Source organism: Leopardus geoffroyi, chromosome E3 (genome assembly GCF_018350155.1).
Source record: "Leopardus geoffroyi isolate Oge1 chromosome E3, O.geoffroyi_Oge1_pat1.0, whole genome shotgun sequence".
Lineage (NCBI taxonomy): Eukaryota > Metazoa > Chordata > Mammalia > Carnivora > Felidae > Leopardus > Leopardus geoffroyi.
This window is the reverse complement of record NC_059340.1, coordinates 8,306,254-8,322,532: the sequence shown is the minus strand read 5'-3', so window position 1 is coordinate 8,322,532 and position 16,279 is coordinate 8,306,254. Positions and strand designations below refer to the sequence as shown.

The window sequence follows — 16,279 nt, the reverse complement described above, 5'->3', positions numbered from 1 at the left end:
TTTATTCATGTTTATTTATTTGTGAGAGAGAGAGACAGAGCATGAGAGGGGGAAGGGCAGAGAGAGAGGGAGACACAGACTCCAAAGCAGGGTCCAGGCTCCGAGCTGTCAGCACACAGCCTGACACCGGGCTTGAACTCACAAACCGCCAGATCATGACCTGAGCCGAAGTCAGACGCTTAACCCACTGAGCCGCCCAGGCGCCCCTGAGGTGTATACTGTAAACAGGGGAAGTGTGTGGTATGTGAATTAGATCGCAATAAGGCTGTTACCGAAAAAAAAAAAAAGGAGGACACGAGTGGCAGCGGCTGTGCCCCTGGGGCCCCGGGGAAAGGCCTGCTGTGGAGTCGCGACTCCCACGGCCTCCTTCTCTTGTGCAAATGGCAGCTCAGAGGAGGAGCTTTGGACTGGAGTCAGCAGCTTGCTGTGTGTGCTGGGGCGAACCTACGCCCTCTCTGAGCCTCCGTCTCTCCCCTGAGATGTAATGCAGGAGGCGGCCGCGGTGCACGGAGGAGCCAGGGAGCCCCACGGCAGGATTGTGTGTGAGGTCCGTAGCCCGGACCCTGGCCGGACAGCGGCGGAGGTAGGACGTCCCCACGGCTTCCGGCTCTGAGGGAGGAGGCAACCCCCTCGTGCTCTGTCTTCTAACGTCCCGGAGCCCGAGGGTTTTGAAACTGCGGAGAATGACAGCAAATTACCAGCTAAAAGCCCTGGGTTGTTGGAGGTAAGTGGCGCATTCAGCCGTAACTGGTATCCACAGCAATTTTGCCAGAGTCTTTTTTTAGATGATGTTTTCTTAACAACCTACAGAGAACTTCAGTCTCCTCCCCTCCTAATCCCCTGCTTTGCACAAACATGAAATTAATCTTCTAAATACCCAAGCTGGTTCCAGAGAGAAGTGAGCTGGGAGAAGGGTGCGGGGAGGGCTGGGGGAGGGGGGGGCGGAACCCCCCCCCCCCATCCTCAGAGGCTTTGCTCATTTCTGACTCACGGGCCCGGGAGGGGCAGGTGGCTGAACTGCTACCCGATGCTTCATAATGTCTCCTGGACCCAGTCTCTGGTCCTGCTTGCACATCTCCGGGGACCGGGAGCTCATCACCTCCAAAGGCAGCTCGCTCTATCTGAAATAGCTCTGCCCACAGCACAATTCTCCCTCGGAGTAAGTCAGCCTCTATCCCCTTTTGCACCCCTCTTCTGGGCCTAGCCCCGCCCTCTGGGGATTTTAGGACGGTCGTCCTGAGCCTGTTACTGGTTCGTCCCACTCTCAATCCAACCTGTGGCCCCTTTCTGCTGGCCTCAGGTGGGAAAGACAAGCCCTGGGAGCAGCTCAAGCCCACGGACACTCCTCAAGCCTGGAACACGTACTCTTTCCCCACCCCTGCCCGTGCTCCAAGGGGATCTCATGCCAATTAGAAAAAGACACCCCTTCCTCCAGGAAGAAGCAGCTTCATGCCAGGGGCAGGGGTTCAGCCCCCACCCATCCCTTAGCCAAGAGCACTTGAGCAGTGAACAACATACACAACTATACCGTGGTCTCATGGCCGTGTACCTGTAAACCACCCCCCACCCCCCACCCACAACCGGATGCCTGGTCTCACAGCAAGTGGCTGTGTCTTTCCTCCATGGTGGTTTGTGCTGAGTCAAGTGGCCTGGCAGGAAACTTGCTTCCTGGAATCTCCTCTCCTCTAGGAGTCTGAGTTAGAATTCGCCGGTGGAGAAATCTGTGCTTGGAGGGCCACCATGGCTAGCGATGGGAGGGACGGACACAGAAGTGCCAGCGGGGGCCAGCTTGTCCCCATTCCTTCTTCTACATGTCCTCCTCCTGACCCGCGGCCAGTGCTCCCTCCAGACTGCTGGCCCTGCTGACTCACAGTGACCCAGTATTTCCACCGGATGCTTGGCTGTGATCTCACCGAGTGGAGGCTGCAAAGACAAGGCGGCCTTCCCTAGACTTCTGTAGGTGTCTACACTGGCCCCGGCCTCCCACGCCAGCTGCTGGACCCGCCTGACTTCCAGCTTGTCCACGAGCTCCGCTGGTGCCTCTGCTACAGAGGGCTGGCTGGTGACGGTCCCCGGGTCCCCGTAAAACTTCCCGCTTTGGACCTTTACTTCCCAGACCCTCCCCCGGGGCAGTAAGGCTAATTGCTGTGCTATAAAACTCACAGTGGCTCTGCGGCTGATGGAGCCCGAATGTGTGCACCGTTACCCGCATCAGAGCAAGCAGGGGGCGCCCCATGCCTGCCTCCCTCCTCTGCCCCCAGGCCACCTCCTGTCGGCTGTACCCCGTTACTGACCCTCGAATCAGTGCCCTTCCCACTGAGGCGCCCCCCGCTCCAGGCATCTCCCTTCTTACCGGCACCATTTCACCAGACTCCTGGTTTTCTAGTTCTGGTCCAGCTCTGCGTCTGTGGCCAGCGACTGCTTCCTACTTCTCTCCGCCCCGAATGTCTCTGCAGCTGTCAGTCGTACACAGGGACCACGGCCCTTACCTGGTGTCCCAGCCTCCCTGCAGCGTCTCCACTCACCACCTTCACAGACAAGTCCCGCCGTTTCCTTGTTCCTATGTCAGCCACACCGAATGCCCCCCTACCCCCCCACCCCCAGTGATCTTTCTGGAAAAATCGAGAGGCAAAGGCAGTGTCCCGCAGACAGGCTGTCTGAATCCCCCCTCCCCACCCCGTGCCTGGCCTCCCTTCTCCGTCTGGAGAACTTCTACTCATCCTTCAAAACCTCAGCTTCGGTGTCCCCTCTCCTCACTCGTTCCCATGGCTGCGCCGTCCCTGGCAGGAGGGGCCGGCCCGGCTCCGTTCTCATCTTCTTCCCCATCGGCCCCAGAAGCAGCCTCAGCCGTGCCAACGATGACCATCCACTTTGGGTTTCGAGGTTTGGAAGATGTGCTCAATCCACGTTGCTTGGAGGGACTCAGGGACTCAGCGAGGGGAATCCTGCAGGGCCCCCTTACCGGGGTGGAAGCCGAGACGAGGCCTGGATCTGGATCTCTGTGACCCGAGCTCGGGGCCCCGAGACGCCCAGAGCACGTGGCTGGGCTGAGCTCGGGGGGTGGTGCCCCCGGCGTCCGGCCCGCGGGGCTGGGGGGTTCGGGTCTGGCCTGTGGTGACTGGTTCTGCCCAGGCCGTGCCGGAAGAAGCAGAGCCGGAAGAGGATCCTGTGTGCATAGCGCTGCCCAGCACAGCCTCTGCAGCCGAGGCAGGGGACTGCTCGGCCCTCTCCTGGCTCCTCTACACCCTGGACCGTGTGCACTTGGCCGGTCACTTGCTGTGTCTCCACTTACTCCTCTGCACAGTGGGGCGATAGCAGTCTGCTTCCAGAGGGTTACCCGAGTGTGACCCGAGTTACCGTATGTGCTACGGCACCAGGGCTATGGGAGTAAGGGCTCTATGTTCTGCCTTCCTGGCCTCCTCCGTGCGTCATTTTCTCCAGTGACCTGGGGCCTGTCCCCTCCCTCTGTGCCTTGAGTCACCATGTCAGGTGGGGACCCTGGCCGCTGAGGGGGGGGGGGGGCCCGGGAGCCCAAAGCCCCGCTCCGACGATGTCCCGGCAGAAGCAGATTCCGGGCTGTCTGACGTTTGACTCGGGCTCTCGTGTGGGTTTTATCAGAATCAACAGGTTTTGTTGTGCAGTTCACAATCTCAGCATCTCTGATTTATCGCCCAACAAATTGGAGAGGATTTAGCGTGCATTTAATTAATTTGACGAAAGTAGTTCAACAACTGTAAACCGGGCTGTGGAAACACGCTTGCCGGGAAGCGGGGGCCCGGCTCCTCGAGGGCTCAGGGCGGGCGCCGGTTTGAGGCTGAAACGTGGTCTCTGCAGGGCAGGGAGAGGGGGCCCAGGGGGGAGGCGGGGCCCGGAGCAGTGGGCCGGGGTGGGGGGAGGCGGGAGAGCTGGGCAGAGGCAGGAGGCCTGGGGACAGTGTGGTCACAGACCCCCTGGGAGCTGTGGTTCCTCGGGCCCTCGAAGGGATGGTGACCTCTGCCCTCTTTCCCGCTCAGGGGACCCCGTGAGGGTTTCCAGGGGCAATGGGTCAAAAAAAAAAAAAAAAAAAAAAAGCCGTGTTGCGGCCGGGAAGGTGCTGGTGTTACCTGTGCTCAGTCTGCTGCTGAACTGCTTCCTTGAAGACGAAACTCAGGCATTTCCTCTTCCAAAAAGTATTTTGTACCAGGCAGGGACTGTGTGTGGCTGTGAATAACACAGAGTGTCCTCCAAGTACAGCTTAAACAAACCAGGGGTTTAGCATGTGACAAACAGGAGGTTCAAGGTTGGTGCTAGGACTCCAGGACGTTCTTAATGTCCCTGGCTCCTTCACCATCCTTACTGCGTGCCTTCCATCATCGGAGTCGCCTCCTGGCCTTGAGACAGCTGCTACCGCTCCAGCCATCACATCCCCATCCTTGGTGGCACAAAGGAGGAAGCGGAAAGTGCAGTTTGGGTCCGTGCCTCCCTCCGGAGGTGCTTTCCTAGAAACAACGCTCGGTGCCTTTCACGTGTCCTGGGCAAGAATTTAGTGACACGATTACCTCTGTCTTCAAGAGAGACTGAGAAATGTGGCACCTTGAGTAGGCACAGAGTCAGGGTTCTGTAGGAAGGAAGGAGAGGAGAATGGGCATGGGGGGGGCGGGGAACCCGCAGTGTCCAGCCCACCCTCCCTAAGCCTAGGTTGGTGCAGGGCCCCCCCCGGACCGGCGTCTCTCCCAGCTCCTGGGAGGGGCGGCTTCCTGGGGCAGGAGGGGTGTCGGAGTCCTCCAGAGTCCTCCGCTCTGAGGGCAGCACCTGGTCCCCACAGGAGTGGCAGGTGACTGAGTGGGTGGGTGATGAAGCTGCCTGCTTCCTGGTTTCGGTCGGAGAAGGATAGAGAGGCTGGGAACGCCTGGGTTTGAATCCCAGCCGCACCGTTTCCCGGCTGGGTGACTTCAGTATTCTGGAAGCTCTGGTCCTGGTGGGGAGTATGAGGAGGACGAGGGCTCCAGCGAAGGGAAGAGAGACAGCTTCTCTGACGCGCTCAGGGGACTCCCCTGGGGAGGCCACTCCCTGAGCCCTCCCTGCCTCTCTACCTTCGGGAGACCCCTGGGGCCACCCTGGGCCCACCCTGCAGGCCTTGGCCAGCTCCTCCCATGGGGCAGCGCGTGCGGCCACGGTGGGCCACCAACTCAATAAACCCTGTTCTGGGAAACCCCTCCGTCTGGGGGTGCTGGGATGCTCGGTCACCCTCCCACACGCCTCCTTCCTCTGGCTTTTCTGCAGCTCAGTTTACCTAGAGCAGAAATGCCAGCTAGGAAATGGAAGGGAGAAAACCCAAATACTGGAGACACCTTCTAGGCCCAGGCCTGAGGGGGTAGGGGTGGGGGTGGGGGGTGGGGAGGTGGGGCTGACCCCAGGTGAGACCACTCTTCCCTCCCCCAGGAGTTTTTTTTTTTTTTTTCTTCCAACTAGCTTTATTGAGTTATACCCGACACATAATAAAGGGCTTCTAGTAACCACAGACCTGATCTCTTTTTCTAGGAGTTTGGTTTTTGTTTTTATTTTAAATTCCACGTATAGGAGAGATCGTATGGTGTCTGTCTTTCTCTGTGGGACTTCTCTCACTTAGCACGATGCCCTCAAGGTCCAGCCACGTTGTCACAAATGGCAGGATTTCCTTTTTTTTTTTTAATGTTTATTTATGTTTGAGAGACAGAGAGAGTGCGCGTGCGCCAGTGGGGGAGGGGTGGGGGGGGTTACAGAGGAACTGAATCAGGCCCCGAGCTGACACCACAGAGCCTGATGTGGGGCTCGAACCCACAACCTGCGAGATCATGACCTGAACCGAAATCAAGAGTCGGACGCTCAACCGACTGAGCCACCCAGGCGCCCCTCAAGCAGACGTTTTTCCTTTTTCCTTTTCAGTTCTGATGGCTTTTCTTTCTTTTTCTTGCCCGTCTGCTCCGGCTAGGGTTTCCAGTACTGGGTTGATTAGGAGTGGTGAGAGCGGACATCTTTGTCTTTTCCTGATCTTAGATGAAGAGCTTTCAACCTTTCACCATTGAGTATGAGATGGAGGTACTGAACTTGTTCTTGGCCTTAGCCTTTCTGAACCTCGGTTGCCTCATCCGCAAAATGGGGGAAGTGATCCCTACCCAGGCTTTTGTTCTTAGTGAAAATGTACGCGAGGCCTGGACCCTCAGTTCAAGGTGGCTAATCTGATTATGTCGGGATGGGCCACTGCAATCATGGAGGGCTTCCCGCAGGAATGTCTGGGTCCTAAAAGACGGGAAGGGCTTGGTGAACGAGACACCTGTGTGTCTGGAGGTGCGAGTAGGTGAGGAGTATTGGGGGAAATGGCTAATTTGGCCTCCTGGGATGGCTGCAAAGTAGGGGTCCCACAGACGGTGGGGACTGTGGGTATGTCTGGGCATTTACTGGAGCTGAGCAGGGGCCTTGGGGTGACAAGCAGGGAGCAGAGGGTGTGGTGGGGATCGGATGCAGGAGGAGAGGGAGAGGGTAGGGCAGATGTCTCTGAAGTCTCAAACTGGAGTGGCCAGGAGCTCAGGAGTAGGTGAGGGACTGCCTTAAGAGGAGTCCATGGCAGTTCGGGGACCTGCCAGTGACCGAATTGCGGAAGAATTCCCAAATTCACGTGTTGAAGCTCTGAACCTCCCCCCCACCCCAGCCCCCCGCCATGACTATATTTGGAGACGGAGCTTTTAAAGAGATAATTAAGGGGCGTCTGCGTGGCTCAGGTCATGATCTCATAGTCCGTGAGTTCGAGCCTGGCATCGGGCTCTCTGTGGTCAGCGTGCGGCCCGCTTTGGGTTCTCTGTCCCTCCCTCTGCCCCTCCCCATCTTGTGCATGTTCTTTCTCTCTCAAAAATAAATAAAACATTAGGGAAAAAAAAACCCAAAGATTAAAAAAAATAAAGAGGTAATTCAGGTCAAATGACATCGCAAGGCGGCCCCGAGGCGGTAGGGCTGGGGTCCTTGTAAGAGGAGCAGACCAGGAAAGGCCACATCGGGACACAGGGAGAAGGCTGCTGTCTGCCCGCCAAGGAGAGGCCTCAGGAGAAGCAGGCCCTGCCGATACCCTGACTTGGACAGCCGGCCTCCAGAACTGAGGCACGGAGTCCCGGTGTTTAAGCCCCCCGCTCAGGGGGACGGAGCAGACGAACACAGGACCCGAGGGAGGCAACAGCCCCTCAGTGCCATCCCTGGGAGCCTCACTGGGCCGGTCCCGAGAGGCCCCGGTGGGACCTCCGGGAGGGGACAGGCGGGTCTGAGGCCGGGTTGCCCTCGGCGGCAGGGCTGAAGGCACCCCTCGCCTCCTTCTCTTCTTTGGGCCTCAGTTTCCCACCACAGGACCAGGGGAATGGACCCTTCGAGCCCTCACTGTGGCGATGGAGTCCAGCCTGAAGCTTGGACCCCGTGGCTCAGAGGAAGCTCCTGAGATGAGCGTCCGACACAGTGAGAGTTTTGATGTGATACCCTGGCAGGAAGGTGCCGGGCTGTGTGGGGGACCCGGGCATCCCCCGGTGCTCTCCCAAGAAGACCAGCGTTTCTTAGAAACAGATGAGCTCCCAGAGCAAAGGCAGCCCCCCCTTGACCGGATTACGGGCCCCCCCCCCCCGATGTCCCCCCACCCCCCTCGGACCTGCCCAGAGGGAGAGCGAGCCGTCGTCAGGGTCGGCCTGCCTCGGGTCACGGTCCCCTGGGACAGTCCACACCCGGTGACGGAGCGAGGCGAGGGTCTAAGGTCCGGCCACCTCGGGCCCGGCTGGGAGACTTCAGCGGGTCCCCGTCTCTGCGGCACCCCGAGCCCGAGGGGCCAAGGATTTGTCAGACGACTGATCCTGCTTCCCCGCTCCCCTCACAGGCATGGTCCTTAATAAGCCTGTTGCGTCGCAAACTCGGTGTCAGCGTCTGTTTCCGGAAGCCTGACCTGTGATGACCCCACTGGGCTCGGCCGGGCCCCTCATCCCTCCTGGGGCGCATCGGTTACAGTCCCTAAGGCGGCATCCCGTGACATCTGTCCTGTTGGTGGTGCTTTTGTGGAATCCCTACCCTTTGAGTGTGGATGGCCCTGTGACTTGCTTCTAGCCGAGTAAATATGGCCCAAGAGATGGGATGCCCCGCCCATGACTGTCTCGTGACATCGGCCTCCATCTTGGCAGGCTGGAGAGACTCCTCACCGGTCACTCAGCTGTCCAGACTCCCGCCCTACGGAAACCGTGACAGAAAAACGCGTATGCTGAGGGACGCCTGGGTGGCTCAGTCAGTTGAGTGTGTAACTCTTGATTTCGGTGCCGGTCATGTTTCCGGGGTTGTGGGATCGAGCCCCACGTCAGGCTCTGCCCTGAGCATGGAGCCTGCTGAAGATCCTCTCCCTCTCTCTCTCTCTCTCTCTCTCTCCCTCCCTCCCTCTCCGCCCCTCTCTCCCACTTGCCCTATCTCTAAAAATCAAAACCAAACACGTGTATGTTGTGAAGTCACTAGATCCGTGGTTACGTTTTATGCGGCAATAGAAACGAATTCAGGAGGCGTCGGAGAAAGAGCTGGGCTGTCGCCAACACGACGCCCCCCATTCGTTGAGGGCCCAGTTCCTCACCTGTGAGCTGGGGGTGGTCATAGCTCCCCGGGGGGGAGCTGAGACCCGATCCACTCAGCACGGCGGCCACAGCAGGTCACTTCCCGCGTGGAATGTTCACTCTCCATCTCCGAGTGCCGCGTGGTTTGGGGAAACTGGGTCACGCCTCTACCTTTGACTCGAGTTTTAAGACTGTCTTAAGACTCGCCTCCACTGTTGGGGACGTTACAGTTGACAAGGAACTTTCCCACGGGGCAGGGAAGCAGGAATTAACCAGCAGCGAGAGGCAAGCAGGTCACCGGGTGGCCAGGGCGGGTGGGAAACGCAGCCGAGGCCCTTCCCGGAGCTGCTTCGGGCAGCGGGTCCTGGCTCTGGGTTGCCACGGGTCCTTGAGAGACAAACGCAGCCTCGGCCCTCGGTGTGTGAACGGGATGCCGAGGACGCACAGCAGGAGAGGCCGGAGCTGGTCCCAGCTCGCTGGCTTGGAAGGTTGGATGGATGGTTCTCAGTGACCGGGAGGAAGAGCCTGACTTCCCGATCTGGCTCGGAGGGGCTTGCAGGGGAGAAGCTGGGGACCTCCCCGCCCCCCGGAGGCTGGGGGTCCGCAAGATGCGGCTGCCCGTTGAGGGACAGATGCCAGGCAGTCTTCCGAGGACCTCATTTACCGGCCTCTGAGCTGCAGGCGGGGCAGATGCCGAGGAACTTGGGGACCGCGCGGTGCAAGGCGGTGGTCACCAGCTCAGCCTAGAACGGCTCATTTGTGCGCTGGGTGAACCTGGGGAAGTCACTTAGCCTCCTCTGAACACGGGGACCCTAACTTTCTGGGGCTGGGGTGCAGGTCCGATGGGCCGGCCCAGGGAAAGCACTGGACACGGTGCCTGGTCCACGGGAAGCACCAGGGAGGCGTGGCTGCTGAGCAGGTTGCCCTGGGATGATGGCCATGCCCGTTCGCCTCTTGCCCCCTGCTCCAGTCCAAGCAGAGAGCGTCACACGGGAGGGGCTCAATAGATGTTTGCGACATTAATGGAACAGGGAGCTGCAGGGCCAGCTGCCCTCTGTCGGTCTCTTCACGGAGGTTACATCCCGCAGAGGATGTCGGGGTGACCCTGAGTTCTCGAGAAGGAGCAGCCCCAGCAACCGGGCTGGGGCGGGCCTTCCTTTACTCCTGCCGGGCAGGGTGGAGGGCTGCAGGGTGAGGGCCCTGGGGGGCCCTGCTGCCGCATCTCTGCTGACTTCTCACCTGCCCTGGCCCCGCGGGACCCCGCGCTCTGACTCACGCTGGCTTCCGCGCCCACCCAGACCGCCTTTCCCGGCCCCCATCAGGTCCTCCGCCCGGGCAGCGCCTGGCCCCCACTGTTTACTCTTGGCACATGGGACCTTCCTGTTTCTAAGAAAATGGCTTTAATTGGTAATTATCTCATGTTTTTATATGGCGTCTTTCATCCAGGTGCCCGCAGAGCCCAGCTTGTTAAACCGAATCCTTGGAAGGTGCCGAGACTTCAAACAGTGTCCCTGGTTCTTTGGGGCGCCTTGCAGGCTCCCCACAGCGTGACCACCCCGAGGTCAACGCGAGGCGTCTGCTGCACCTCTGTGCCCCAGGGTCGGGTGGGAGGAGGATCACGACCTCGCGAGGCTTCACTACAAACCCCGATGTGCCCAGCCCCGTGCAGGGCCCTGAGGTGGGGCGGGGAGAGGAAAGGCCTGCCCTTGTCTTCGAGAGTTCAGTCTTGTATGCACCCATCCCCGCCCCCGCCCCCCGCCCTGCCCCGATCCCCCAGGGCTGGAGACCCCGCCACAACCTTCATTCACTCACCACTCGTTTGACAATGTTAACTGAGCAGTTACTCTCCGCCTGTGGAAGCCGTGGGGGACCTCACTACCTTCCTTGTTGCGATGGAAGCCTGACTTCTCCCTCTGCCCCAAGCCAGGCTCATAGCAGGTGTTCTTCCTACAGGGTATAGTTAGCTGAGACAGAGCTAGAGTGAGAGCGAGAAAGAGAGAGAGCGCCTGAGATTTATTTTAAGGAATAGGCCTGTGCTATCGTGGAAGTTGTAAAATCCCAAGCCCGCGGGGAAAAGTTACAGTCTGATTCCAAAGTCTGTTGGCAGGATTCCTTCTTGCTGGAGGCGGGGGGGGGGGGGGGGGGGGGGGGGTGGGAGTTGAGGGAAGTTTTTTTTCTATTATGGCCTTCAACTGATTGGATGAGGCCCACCCACATCCTGGAGGGTATCTGCTTTACTCAGACTACTGATTTCATCTCCACTAAGACACACATTCAGACTACCATTTCCCACCAAGTATTTGGGCACCATGGCCTTGCCAAGACGGCATAGGAAATTAAACGTCACAGTCCCCCAGGCAGGTGGATGGTGAGGTTAGGCCATGCAGGCCAGAGATACCGCCCTCCCCCGAGGTCAGAGCCACTGGCCCGGCAGGTCAGCGCGGAGGGAGGAAGCATGGAGCACGTGAAACCCTGCGCAGTTCATCGTCGGCAGGAAGGTGTCCTCCTTAGGAAGAAGGGCCCTCTCCCCACCCTCTCTCTTCCTGTTTCCCTCTCCCCCTGCGGCTCCCCTTGAATCCTGGCTGGTGCATCCTGGCCCTGCCTGTCCTGGGTGCTCCTCCTGTCTCCACTGGAGAAAGAAATTCCCGCCTCCTGGCTCTAGACCAGACCAGACACGGCACCAGCGATGGCTGAGGGGTTTTTAACTCTCCCACCAACCTGTCCAGGTGCCCCAGGCCCCAGCCACCTGAAATAGTGCAGATAAATCGGGGCATTTGTTCTCTGAATTGAACTTTAATTCAAAGTCCTTCCTTTCGGGGCGTCCGGGTGGCTCAGTCGGTTGAACGTCCGACTTCGGCTCAGGTCGTGATCTCACAGTTCGTGAGTTCGAGCCCCGCGTCGGGCTCCATGCTGACAGCTCAGAGCCTGGAGCCTGCTTCGGATTCTGTGTCTCCCGCTCTCTCTGCCCCTCCCCTGCTCATGCTCTGTCTCTCTCTCTCAAAAATAAATAAACATTAAAAAAAAAAGTCCTTCCTTCCGATAGGAGAACCATCGGCACCCCCCTCTCCCCCGATGTGGTGCCCTGCTTGGGCTGGAGGTGGGCGCCCAGGCCCAGCTCAGGACCCCGCTGGAGAGAGCTACGCGATCATCCTCAGGACGACGAGAGCTCCGCGCGTCTTTCCAGTGTGAGGACCGTTTGCACGATTTCTTTCTCAGAAGAACACAGGCCAGTTTGAAATCAAGGTGGGCGCACTTCCTTTGACAGCGCGGCTTTGGCCTTGCTCCCTCTGGAAGGGGCTGGACCTCCCGGCGGGAGCCCTGCTGGATCACAACAAACCGGCCCCCAGGGTAAAGGGGTCTCTTCTCGTCCCTGGAGGGATGGACCCAACTCGAATCACTTGCTTTTTGCTCCAAGTCTGGGCCTCTCGAAGAGTGGGGAGGTCTCCGTTTATGGGGCACACACCGAAATAGAATCCTGTGTGGTACTTTGTCGCTCCTATTTTTACTGATTATAATGTGATTGTCTCTTTATACCATAACATTCACCTGAAGTAGGTTTTTTAGCCGCGATATAGTATTTTATCATGTGAATTTGACACCATTTAACTTGTCCCTGTTCCAGAAGATGCAGTACCGGCTGTTGTCGGTGTTATTTGCTGTTAATAAAGAAGGCACGAGCAACGCCAGGCCTCAGAGAAGAGCGGAGAAGTTTGGCTACGTTAAAATGGAGAATTCCTAGTTGTCAAAGGACATTCTAAAGAAAGTAGAGACGTGAGCTGCCAGTGCAGAAAATGCCAACAAAGGCTGGTCTCAAGAATAAAGAGGAGGGGCGCCCGGGTGGCTCAGTCAGTTAAGCGTCCGACTTCAGCTCAGGTCACGATCTCGCGGTCTGTGAGTTCGAGCCCTGCGTCAGGCTCTGGGCTGATGGCTCAGAGCCTGGAGCCTGCTTCCCATTCTGTGTCTCCCTCTCTCTCTGCCCCTCTGTCGTTCATGCTCTGTCTCAAAAACAAATAAACGTTAAAAAAAATTTTTAAAAAAATAAAAAAAAAATCCAATAGAAAAGTAGCCGTTTCATAGAAGAATTCAAACTAAGGGCAAGAAACATCAGAGGTCGGATCCAGGCTCACTGAGCAATCAGGTAGGTGCAAATTAAGATCGCGGTGTGGATTAGGTTCCAGGAGCTGCCGTAACAGAGAGCCACACGCTGCTGGCACGGTGCAGGGTCATCGTCTCCTGGGTCCGGGGGCTGGAAGGCCAAGGTCCTGGCATGAGCAGGGGGGCTCCTTCCGAGGCCCGGGAGGGAGAGTCTGCTCCAGGCCTTTCTCCCGGCTTGGGATGGTCTCAGGCTGCCCTTGGCACGTAGACGCCACTCTCCCTGCGTCTTCCCATCAATCTCCCTCTATGCCTGTGTCCGTGAGCAAACTGGCCCCTTTGTATGAGGTCACAGTCATGCTGGATTAAAGGCCCGCTCCAATGACCTCATTCTAACGCGACGGTCTCTGGAAAGACCACCTCCGCATGAGACCACAATCTGACGTCCTGGGGGTGAGGATTCCAACACGGCTATTCAGGGGAACACGACTCCACCCGTGAGATACCAAGTAGACCCCTCGAATTGGCAAGAATTAATGACTCTGACTGCCGGCATTGGAGAGGATGGGGCTTATACACAGGGGCTCATACGCAGCTGGTAAGAATGAAAATTGACACGGCCGCTTTGAAAAACAATGTGACACCATCTTATAAAGTTGAACATGTGCATTTCTGCTTCTCACTATATTCCCAAGAGAAATTCTTAGAAATTCTTGCTCACGTGCCCCGAGAGACCTTTGTAAGAGTGTCCAAGGCAGCATTGTTCATGACAGCAAAAGGGTGACCAGGGTCCCATGGTCACACGATTGACAATAAACCACATAGAGTTTCATGTGACAACGCAGACGAATCTTGGTGTAATGGTTAGCTATTGACGTAATGCTGCGTAACAAACCACTCCAAGTCTTCAATGGTGAAAGTGACAGTCCTTCCTTTGTCCTCATGGATCTTCAGCTTGACTGGGGCTTGTCGATCTCGGCTGATCTAGACTGAGCTCGGCTGGCAGGCCTGCCTCAGCCAAAGGTCTGCAGATTGATGAGCGCTGCTCTACTCAAAGATGTCAGGGCACTACTTGAATTTTTAGACCTTACATCACGACACGGTCAAGCACAAAGTCTCAGGACAGGGAAATAGTCTGCCCACGGTAAGGTCATGGCGAGGGTGCTGAGCTGGGAGGTGAGAAAGACTGGAGCCAACCATTCGATTTCCTGTACTTAGTAATATAATGTTGAGTGGAAAAGCAAGTCCCAGAAGACTCTTTGCTGCACTTTTGCACTAAAGTTCAAAAATAAGAGGGGTGCCTGGGTGGCTCAGTCAGTTGAAGGTCTGACTCTTGATTTTGGCACAGGTCATGATCCCAGGGTGGTGGGATTGAGCCTTGCATTGGGCCCTGCCCTGAGCGTGGGGCCTGCTTACGATTCTCTCTCTCTCTCTCTCTCTCTCTCTCTCTCTCTCTCTCTGCCTCTCTTCCCTCCTCATACTTTGTCTCTCTAAAATAAAAAAAATTGGGGTGCCTGGATGGCTCAGTCGGCTAAGTGTCCGACTTCAGCTCAGGTCATGATCTCACGGCTCTTGGGTTCAAGCCCCACATCGGGCTCTGTACTCACAACTTGGAGCCTGGAGCCTGCTTTGGATTCTGTGTCTCCCTCTCTATCTGCCCCTTCTCTGCTCACACTCTGTCTCTCTCTCTCTATCAAAAATAAACATTAAAAATTTTTTTAATTAAAAAAATAAACTAAAAACTATTAAATTAAATTAAATAAGCAAAGTGCCTGGCTGGCTCAGTTGGTAGAGAGTACAACTCTTGATCTTACGGTCATGAGTTCAAGTCCCACAATGGGTGTGGAGCTTACTTAAAAAAAAAAAATATGTATATATATATATATATATATATATATATATATATATATAATGGGTGTGGAGCCTACTTAAAAAAAAAAATATATATATATATATATATATATATATATATATATATATACTCTCTTTCAGTGTATCTGTTTCTTCCCCAAAGGAGGCCAGAACTGTACTCAGAACTCTAGGATAGCACCAACCCAGAAGAAAGTGGAGAAGGGAGTCTTTCCTCTGCTTCATAGAGAACATCATCCTTCTGGGCTAGTAGTCTCACAGGAGAGATCAGTTGGGTGTCTGGGCCTGTGTCCAGGTTGAGAGAAAGAGTTGAGAGTATGTGCCTTGGAGGAGGGTTGCCATGTACAGCCATCCAGGTTGTGCACTGCTCCACTGTAGAGGCCACCATTTCCATTGTAGTCTAGATTCTAGGGGGTTGCAGTATATGTGAGCATCCCTCTGGAGCTGGTGTCCTGGCTCAGTAACTGGGTCTGGAGGTGCGGGATTAAAGACTGAAACATGAGAATGACTGTGGGCCGTGTCCAAGGGGGCCCGGTCTCCTGCAACAGCGGCAACATTCAGACTCACTGGACACCTGGGATTCTAGATCAAAAGGGATTAGCCAGATCGAGGCATGGAGTCAGACAGAGGTCAAGAGGGGAAGCCAAGACTCAGGAGAAGACCGGAGAGAGACGAAGGGCCGAAGCCTGGCTGGGGCAAGGTTCTGAGGAGCCCCTTGGCCTCCTCTTCTGCTACTCCTCCCTGAAGCCAGAGCTGTGCACAAGCAGAACTCCCCGTATCCCTTGGAAGTGGCGGGGAGAGACAGGCAGAGAATAAGGCATAAAGAACCTGGCTCCTTGCTGGACCGGGGGCCCCACCGAGGGGAGCCAGGCAGCCCCAGTTCCCTGAGGCTTTGTCCCAGCCAGGCTGAGTGTTGGGACACGGGGGTGGTGTGGTAGGGGCAGGCCTTGGGTCCTTCTGGGCAACTTACCTGGGGTGCCCACTTTCAGGGGCCCCTCTGGTGTGGGGGGCTCTGGCCTGCCAGGCACCACGTGCACTGATAATGGCAGGGATCAAGGGGTGAGGCGGCGTCTCGTCAGTGGAGCGCCTGATCCGGAGGGTTTGCGGCCCCCAGAAGTGGCCCCAGAACAGCCCCCTTAGTCCAGGGGGGGCCCCTGCCAATGACCAGCCACAGTGGGCAAGCACCGATCACGTTCCAGGCACGATGCCTTAATCCTCGCGACAGAAGGGAACGAGACTCACTCTGTGTTACGGGCGACCTTGGGGAAACGGAGTGGCTTGTGAGGTCACGGAGAGCCGATGCCACCCCCTAGAGGGACTTGCCCCCGGGTCTATCTGATTTCAGTCTGTGGCTGTACTGCCGGTCCCCCCCACAGCTCAGCCCATAAGCCTGGGCGCCAGGGAGGGGCCGTCTTCCAGGGAGGCCTCTGCCCTCCGCTGTCCCCTTCATCGTGGAGGTCCCCGCCCGTGTGGGATGGGGTGGGGGTCCTGGCTCGGCGATCTCCCTCAGAGCGTGATTGAGGTCTGGCTGGAGCCACGGGGGGGCCAGCTGGGGAAGGCAGCCCCATTTTCAGGTTCATTACTGGGGGAGGGGCTCTGGGGGGGGGGCTTTAAAAAGCGGCCCACTCCCCCTCCCAGCTTCTGATCCGCCGCACCCCGGCCCGGGGTGGGGTGGAAGTTGCTGGATGCGGGGCGACCTGGCCAATTGCTGAGCAAGGTAGCAGGGTGTGGCTTGACATAAT

General features: G+C 57.3%; 1 long non-coding RNA gene across 1 annotated transcript; it reads left to right on the top strand.

Moving 5' to 3' along the window:
* The first annotated feature begins 234 nt into the window (after positions 1–234).
* Positions 235–4,046, top strand: LOC123589151. Its single transcript, XR_006708192.1, has 2 exons — positions 235–724; positions 1,301–4,046. It is a non-coding gene; the product is annotated as an uncharacterized LOC123589151 (long non-coding RNA).
* The last annotated feature ends 12,233 nt before the right edge of the window (positions 4,047–16,279 follow it).